Consider the following 9,749-nt stretch of genomic DNA (forward strand, 5'->3'; position numbering starts at 1 on the left):
ACTGAACAACTTCAAAGACTTAGAACACATTGAACCAAATATCAAAGAAGAGCTGTGAAATAGAAAACAATAGGCAAAAGAGAGAAACCGTCCAACAGAGTAAATTCACCAACATATTCAGATACTGAGGGGCCCTCTACTCAGAGCACAGCAAAGGCATAGAGTGCACAGCCGGCTCTGACCTCTGCATGGGGGCACCATCAGCGGTGCGTCCCCACCAGGCAGCTAGGCAGTGGTGCTGTTCAAGGGCCCTGGGTTTCAGTATCTGATGAACAAGTGCTCTGTGTCCATTGGGCACAACTCTTGCAGGGCTCAGTGGACATGAGCATGGACCACTCCAGTTTCGTTTCCCAGAGCCACCTCAAACTCCTCAAGCCTCTGCCATGACTGCTGCCAACACACCAGATCAGCCCATCTAATGCAGGTACTGGCACTGAGTTCTACCTGCACTGCCTCAGCAAAAATGGCGTGTTAGTGGATGACGTGTTCCAGAGGTGCTGGGCACCACAGCTGCAGCTGCCACGCATGTGCACGTTCAGGTTTCCCAGTATAAACATCAAGCTCATGCTAACCATGCTGTCCAGTGAGAAGGAGGGTCAAATTGCCTCAAGGTCACAGTGCAGCCTTGCAGCACCAGTTCACCCCCCTGATGATCCGCATTCCAGACACCATGGCCCACCTAATCAGCCCTACCACCCCCCACATGAACCATCATTGCTGCAAACTCCTGCCCATCCAACCCCCATGGAGCAGTGTCTTCTGGGAACAAAATAGGCCATCTAATACCAGCTGACCTCAATTTAATGGCTGACAACTCACAGTCAGGAAATAAATAAAAAGGAAGCTTCAGGAGGAGAAAGCCCAAAGGATGATCCAAAGTCACCTTATTCCTATGCACAACTAATAATACAAGCAATTACAATTGTTCTTGATAAACAGCTCACCCTAAATGGAATTTATACACAATCACTACAAATTACCCATACTACAGTACTGCAGACAAGAGCTGGCAGAATTCAATTTGCCACAATCTCTCTGAATCATTATTTCATTAAAGTACCATGCTCCCAAGAGGAACAAATCAACATCTCATTCTGGAGGATAGACCCTTCCCCTTAGAGCAGATTAATAGAGAAGGTTTTTAGGAAGAGAGGGCATGGGTGGGCCTTGCTGTAGAACCCCTCTGGATCCACTTTTTCTAGAAGTGCCCCAGCCTCTCCCAATCACACTGGAGTGCTGTTTTCCACTCCACTGACATCCAGACCTCTGAGAGCCTCTCAAGGCTTACCAGTCTCCCTGGACCCCAAGCCTGGTTCCCCACAGCTCAAACTTGCTGTCATCCAAGAGGTACAGTTCACCCAGAGCACCTGCTTTCTGATCAGGAGTTTTGATAATGGTACAGAATCAACTGCCACCAGCCCTAAACTCTGTCACCTGCATAGTGGTGCCATGCCTTCCCAGCAACCAATCAGGCAGATGGTCCATGTGGTCCACCAGGTGCCAGTGGTGCCACGTCCCAGCATGGCAGGGCTGGCCCCATGAACACATATTCTGTGGCTAGGCACCTGTGGCCCCCTTTGTGGCCATTGATGCCCTCTAGAACCAGAGCTGTAACAGAATGGAGAACACATGAAAGTTAAAGTGAAAGGAGAGACTATCCTTGTGCTTGGCCATGCCACACTGAAAGCCTCTGCCTGGGTGATTCTGACAGCCCAGGCTGCCCCTGTGCAGAGGGTCACCATAGTACAGCAAGTGCCTGATGGACAGCACCAGCTCCCCCTAAAACTGTAACTCAGAATGGGCCTTACATCATGCCCATCACCATTGTAGCCCAGGGAAAAGGGAATGACACAGCTGTAAGTGCTTTGCACATGTCATTAATGCACACTTCAGACTTGGCCTCCCTGCCCATGAAGCATCAGGACAGGAGCTAGTCAGATAAGTTGGGACTGAAGTGGATCAAAATAGAGGACGATGAGAGCATCATCATTGCCCTGAAAGTGGACATGTCTCCCACAACTGCAACTGGAAAGGGCATCCAAAACTGGACCCTGGGAGACACTTCCTGCTTTAAGAAATACCAATGTTGTGGTTCCAAAAGGAGAGAGTCATACTCATGGGGTGCATGGAGAATGGTCTCACCTGGTAGGGGGTCCTGTGATTGAATTCCACCTCTCAACAAAATCTCAGATGACCTTAAAACTCCTGAATTTAAAATAGAAATCACACTTGAAAAAATACACACAAAACCTTGTTCCAGAGCCATATTCTTCTTTCCTGTCAGGCACTCCTGCACTGCCGCTTTTGAGGGCTTGATTTTGAAATAACATTAAAGCTCCAGCTCCTTCCTTGACATCAAGAATCTCATGAACAGCATCCTTGTCTGGAGCAAGGGGACCTCACAGGGAACCAGCTGGAGCTTCCATACCCTGTCCTCTGTGACACTGTCCTCTGTCCTCTGTTCACTGCAGGCCCTGGGAAGCAGAAAGTGTTTTGCTATTCACATGTGGAATTAGAATATTCTGAGGTATACTTTTCTTTCTTTACAAAATAATGGGGTCCAATTTCCAATCCATTACTACTCTGGAAATTTTAGAATCAAACACATGATTTAGAATCATGAAATTTCGTTTGGAGAAAAGAAACAATGCAGTTTTTGTTTTTGCTATTTCTTTTTAGCATTTGAAAGCTGACTTTTGTCTGATCTGTTAACATTCAAATGAATCTCCTTTTATTCCTGAAGGAGGTCCTGGTAGAACAGATATCTGAGGAATTTCCTCACCTCGGTCTGCCCTGGCACCAGCAACCTCACTGCATGTACCCTGAGGACCTAAGTCAGGTCATGAGGACGACGTGCTGGAAGTCACAGAGTGCACTTAACCATTTCTCTTTCTTGCTAATTTCTCTTGTTTCTATATGTTGACTTTGTCCCAGACATCATCTCCACTCTTTAAGTAAAACAAGTCTTGTTACATATTGTGCATGTTTGAAACAAAACAACTATTACTACTTCATTTAAAAAAAACATTTAATCTTTTATCGAACACCTTTTTCAAACACAGATCCAAGGCCTCTCCATGGTCTTTGGTTATTTTAGGTGAAATCACCCAGCTCAGAGATTCTGGGTGGAGCCCCTCCCCCTAGGGCTGGTGGCTGGGCCACAGCAATCCCTGGAATCTTTGTTGTGTGGAGTGTTCCCAAACCCTGAGTGGGCTGTTTCGGGGGGTTGCAGGGCAGGAAGTGTCTGGATGTCGATTTGGTGAGACAGTGACAGAAGAGATTCTTGCAAGAGGTGGAACTTTCGGTTTCTGACATGGAGGTCAGAAGTTGTAGGTGGAACCCCTCCCCCTAGGACTGGCGGCCCGTCCAAGTTGGTCCCTGAAATCATTGTTGTGCAGCGGTGCTCCCAAACCCTCAGCAGGCTGTTTCGGGGGCTTGCAGGGCAGGAGGTGTCTGGATGTCAATTTGATGAGACAGTGACAGAAGAGATTCTTGTGAGAGGTGGAATTTTGGGTTTCTAAAAGAGAGGTCAGAGGTTGCAGGTGGGACACCTCCCCCTAGGGCTGGTGCCCAGCTACAGGGATCCCTGAAAGCTGTGTTGTGCTGTGGTCCTCCCAGGTCCCCTGTTAACTGGATGCATGATTCCCAGGTCTGTGTCCCCTAAACCCTGGTGGCCCATGCTCCAGAGACTCACACATCTTTTTTTTTTTTTTAATTCATTTAAAAAAAAATTACATTAAAAAAATATGAAGTCCCATTCAACCCCACCGCCCCCACCCCCCACTCCCCCCCACAGCAACAATCTCTCCCATCATCATGACACATCCATTGCACCTGGTAAGTACATCTCTGAGCATCGCTGCACCCCATAGTCAATGGTCCACATCATAACCCACACTCTCCCACGTTCCATCCAGTGGGCGCTGGGGAGATCTACAATGTCCCGTAGCTGTCCGTGAAGCACCACCCAGCACAACTCCAAGTCCTGAAAACGCCTCCCCATCTCATCTCTTCCTCCCATTCCCCGCACCCAGCAGCCACCATGGCCACCCTTCCCACACCAATGCCACATTTTCTCTGTGGACATTGGATTGGTTGTGTCCATTGCACATCTATGTCAAGTGGGGGATTAGATTCCACATGGATACTGGATGCAATCCTCCTGCTTTCAGTTGTAGGCACTCTAGGCTCCATGGTGTGGTGGTTGACATTCAACTCTATGTTAGCTGAGTGGGGTAAGTACAATAAATCAGAGTGTAGGAGCTGAAGTCTGTTGAGGCTCAGGGCCTGGCTATCATATTGTCAGTCCAGAGATTCAAATCCCCTAAATATATCTTAAACCCCAACACCAACTACAATTCCAGTAAAGTAGCATGAAAGTCTTGTGAAAAGAGATCCCATCTGAGTCCAGTTCCATCACACAGAAACACCAGCTCCAAAGAAGGGCCATCTGACATGGCAGTAAACCCCATCTGCCATGACTATAGAACCCGTGGGTCTCTTTATCCCTCAAAAGAACCAATACCTGGGGTTGTATCTATTTTATCTCTCTTAGACTCTGCTCAGGTGTGCATAATGGCAATCCTTCTGACAACCTCCAGACTCTTTTTTAGAGACTCGTAGCCATATAAACTCATTTCTCCTTTCCATTTCGCCCTTACATTAGGTCAAACAGCATTTTAAAGTCATGTTATTATATGTAGACAGGGATATTCTGCTGATCCGCATTGAACCTTTAATTCAAGGTCATTTTCTAGTTGCATCTTCAGCTGGTATTTGGTAGTGATCCCTCGGTGCCAGGGGGGCTCATCCCCGGGTGTCAAGTCCCACGCTGGGGGGGAATGCACTGCATCTACATGCTGAGTTTGGCTTCGAGACTGGCCACATTTGAGTAACATGAAGGCTGTCAGGAGGAAACTCCCAGGCACAATGCTGCTCTAGGCCTTGTTCTTATTGCAGGCGTATAGGCTCACAAGCATAGTCATTAGTATCAGGAGCCCACTGTTGGACCCTCATTCCTTCCTGGTTCTTACCGTTGCACCTAGGGGAGTGCCGCTGCTCCCCTAGGGACCACGATAGAGCACCCCTGTCCAGGAACCCAGTACCCCCCCAGCTGTTGTTTTTAATTGTTTCCACTATGAGTATATCTAAACATTACCATGCACCCTGAACATATGCCCTGTATAACTCCCTGTCAACCATGTGTAGCCTGTCATTAACATCCTAAACCAGTATTCCTCCACTACCATTGTTGAACCACTCTGTGATCCAAAACTTCCCATAAAGTGAATCCCAATATAATGTCAGGTTCCCTTACTAGTACAATGGAAAATAGCGATGAGTTTAAAGGTTAGATCTAGAGTACACATTGATTTGGAAAAATTTCTACATCCTATCTTTTTCTTTTCTTAATTTCCTAATTATTGAGCTTCTCTTCACAAGAGTCTTAGATCACAGTAATTCATATATATACAATATACAATACTCCCACACATCCACCATAAAACCTTTTACATTCCACAGCGATAATCTTTTAACTTATTCATATCATATTTACTGAGACTGATGAACAGACTCTGAAACAATACCTTTCAAACAAGGTGACATCTGTGCTTACAATGTGGTCCATACTTTAGGATATACAGTTTTCTAAATTTTTTAGTTATCCTATGTTTTACATTATGGTTTACATTATTAGTCTGTCATCCCCTATATGTTTTTGGTGTAATATTACATGTTTTATATTCATCCTCGTGTACTCTCACGAAACTCCTCTCTTGCCCCCACATTTACCTTGGTTCCATCCATTCAACATCCATTTTCCCCTCCCTTTGGGGCCCACAGCAACAGCCAATCTCCATTTCCCGAGGAGCCATGGCCAGAGATACTTGCAACAGTGTTCAGGGCCTGACTTGCTCAACTGCCCTAATGCCCTGGGAGCCACCCTTTCTCTCGAGAGATATAGTTCTCTCTATTTGATGGCATTAGTCCTCCCCAGGATGTGGGTCCACGCCAACTCTCACTTCTGTCACAATGATACAACCCACCCTGGCAAAATGAGCATTCAGACATTCCCCAGGAGTCCATCCCGCATCAGACCATCCCCTCTGAGCATCCTAAACAGGTAACCCTCCTAATTATATTTTGATACGATTTTCTCAGCATTTTACTCTCAACCAACACCTGACACTCTCCTATGTTCGTATGTTGCCCCTCCCTCCCCCCAATTTTGTGGGTAATATTACCCATCCGCCCATCCCCAGCTCCCATCAAATCTGCAAATCCCCACCTAAAGGCAGCCCCTTGCCCCCATTTTATCTCTTCTTTGTGCTCATACCACCAGCTCATCATAGATTCCACCCCTGCAGATGTCGGCTCACATCCTTCCTCCACCCCCCGATTTCCTGTAAGCCTATTTTCCAGTCTCCAGTTCTCTGAGGAGGTTGCTTATTTCATATAATTGAGGTCACGTAGTATTTGTCCTTCAATGCCTGGGTTGCTTCACTCAACATAAGGTTCTCAAGATTCATCCATGTTATCACGTGTGTTTGTAGTGTATTTGTTCTTGCAGCCAAGTAGTATTCCATTGTGTGTATATACCACATTTTATTGATCCACTCGTCTGTTGATGGGCATTTGGGTTGATTCCAACTTTTGGCAATAGTGAACAATGCTGCTATGAACATTGGAGTACATATATTGGTTTGTGTCCTTGTTTTCAGTTCTGATGGGTATATACCCAGGAGTGGTATTGCTGGGTCATATGGCAAATCTATGGTTAGTTTTTTGAGAAACTGCCAAACTGACCTCCAGAATGGTTGGATCCTTCTGCATTCCCACCAGCAGTGGATGAGTGTTCCCCTTTCTTCACATCCCCTCCAGCATTTGTATTCTTCTGTTTTTTTCATAGTTGCCAATCTTATGGGTGTAAGATGGTATCTCATTGTAGTTTTGCTTTGCATTTCCCTGATAGCTAGAGATTTGGAGCATTTTTTCATGTGCTTTTTAGCCATTTGTATTTCTTCTTTGGAGAAGTGTCTGTTTAAATCTTTTTCCCATTTTTTAAATGGGTTGTTTATCTTTTTATTTTCAAGATATAGGAGTTCTTTATATATGCAAGTTATAAGTCTCTTATCAGATATATGGTTGCCAAATATTTTCTCCCATTGTGTGGGTTCCCTTTTTACTTTCTTAACAAACTCCTTTGAGGCACAGAAGGCTTTAATTTTGAGGAAGTCCCATTTATCTATTAGTTCTTTTGCTGCTTGTGTTTTTGGTGTGATATTCATGCAGTCATTTCCTATTACAAGGTCCTGTAGATGTTTCCCTACACTGCTTTTCAAGATCTTTTTGGTCTTGGCTGTTATATTTAGGTCTTTGATCCATCTTGAGTTGATCTTTGTATAAGGTGTGAGATGGTAATCCTCTTTCATTCTTCTACATATGGATATCCAGTTCTCCAGGCACCATTTGTTGAATAGGCCATTCTCTCCCAGTTGAGAGGGTTTGGTGGCTTTATCGAATATTATATGGCTATATATATGAGGTTCTATATCAGAACTTTCAATTTGATTCCATTGGTCTGTGTGCATCTCCTTATGCCAATACCATGCTGTTTTCACTACTGTAGCTTTGTAGTATGTTTTGAAGTCAGGAAGTGTGATTCTTCCAATTTTGTTTTTCTTTTTCAATATGTCTTTGGCTATTTGGGGCCTCTTTCCTTTCCAAATAAATTTCATAGTTAGTTTTTCTAGTTCCTTAAAGAAGGCTGTGTTGATTTTTATTGGGATTGCATTGAATGTGTAGATCAGTTTTGGTAGGATAGACATCTTAATGATATTCAGTCTTCCTATCCATGAACAAGGAATATTCTTCCATTTATTTATGTCTTCTTTGATTTCCTTGAACAGTCTTGTATAGTTCTTGGTGTATAAGTTTTTTACCTCTTTAGTTAAATTTATTCCTAAGTATTTGATTTTTTTATTTACTATTGTGAATGGTATTTGTTTCTTGATTTCCTCCTGATCTTGCTCATTATTGGTGTACAGAAATGCTACTGATTTTTGTGCATTGATCTTATAACCCGTGACATTACTAAACTCATTTATGAGTTCTAGAAGCTTTGTTGTAAATCTCTCAGGGTTTTCTATGTATAGGATCATGTCTTCTGCAAATAATGAAATTTTGACTTCTTCCTTTCCAATTTGAATGCCTTTTATATCTGGTTCTTGCCTCAGTGCTCAAGCAAGTACTTCTAAGACAATGTTAAATAGAAGGGGAGACAATGGGCATCCTTGTCTTGTTCCTGAGTTTAGAGGGAAGGATTTCAGGATTTCTCCATTGTAAACAATGTTGGCTGTAGGTTTTTCATATATACTCTTTATCATGGTCAAAAAATTTCCTTGTATTCCGATCTTTTGGAGTGTTTATATCAAGAAAGGGTGCTGTATTTTGTCAAATGCTTTTTTTGCATCTATAGATATGATCATGTGATTTTTTCCTTCAATCTGTTTATATGGTGTATTACATTGATTGATTTTCTTATGTTGAACCATCCTTGCATGCCTGGAATAAATCCCACTTGGATGTGGTGTATAATTTGTTTAATGTGTTGTTGAATACGATTAGCAAGTAGTTTGTTAAGTATTTTTGCATCTAGGTTCATTAGAGAAATTGGTCTGTAATTTTCCTTTCTTGTGGTGTCTTTGTTTGGCTTTGGTACTAGGGTAATGTTGGCATCATAGAAGGAGTTCGGCAATGTTACTTCTGTTTCGATTTTTTGGAATAGTTTCAGCAGGATTGGCGTTAGTTCTTTCCAGAATATTTTGTAGAATTCACCTGTGAAGCCGTCTGGCCCTGGACTCTTCTTAGTTGGGAGATTTTTAATGACTGATTCTATCTCTTTGCTTGTGATTGGTTTGTTAAGATCAACAATTTCTTCTTTCATCAATATGGGCTGCTTATGTGTTTCTAGGAATCTGTCCATTTCCTCTAAATTGTCATTTTTGTTGGAATATAGTTTTTCAAAGTATCCTCTTATGACAGTCTTTATTTCTGTGGGGCCGGAGGTGATATCGCCTTTCTCATTTCTTATTTTGTGTATTTGCTTCTTCTCTTTTTTTTTTCTTTGTTAGTCTCACTAAAGGTTTGTCAATTTTGTTGATCTTCTCAATAAACCAGCTCTTGGTCTTGTTTATCTTTTCAAGTGCTTTCTTATTTTCTATTTCATTTAGTTCTGCTCTTATCTTTGTTATTCCCTTCCTTCTTTTTCCTGTTGGTTTACTTTGCTGTTGTCTTTCTAATTCCTTCAAATGTGCAGTCAGTTCTTCAATCTTTGCTCTTTCTTCTTTTTTGATATATGAATTTATGGCTATAAATTTCCCTCTCAGTACTGCTTTTGCTGCATCCCATAAATTTTGGTATGTTGTGTTATCATTATCATTTGTTTCAAGGTAGTCATTGATTTCTTTTGAGATTTCCTCTTTGACCCACTGTTTTTCTAAGAGTGTGCTGTTTAATTTCCAAATCGTGGTGTGAAATCTGGGCCTCTGTCCCTTGCAAATTTCCAGCTTCCCTCCATGTGGTCAGATATATTGTTTTGTATGATTTCAATCTTTCTGAATTCATTAAGCCTTTCTTTGTGGCCTAGCATATGGTCTATCTTGGAGAATGATCCATGTGCGCTTGAGAAAAATGTATATCCTGCTGAGTTTGGGTGTAATGATCTATATATGTCTATTAGATCCAGC

General features: G+C 42.8%; 1 pseudogene; it reads left to right on the plus strand.

Annotated features, from left to right (window-relative positions):
- Positions 1-188: 188 nt before the first annotated feature.
- Positions 189-1,934, plus strand: LOC101410796 (forkhead box protein K2 pseudogene; annotated as a pseudogene).
- Positions 1,935-9,749: the final 7,815 nt, after the last annotated feature.

This window comes from Dasypus novemcinctus, chromosome 19 (genome assembly GCF_030445035.2).
Source record: "Dasypus novemcinctus isolate mDasNov1 chromosome 19, mDasNov1.1.hap2, whole genome shotgun sequence".
NCBI classification, from domain to species: domain Eukaryota; kingdom Metazoa; phylum Chordata; class Mammalia; order Cingulata; family Dasypodidae; genus Dasypus; species Dasypus novemcinctus.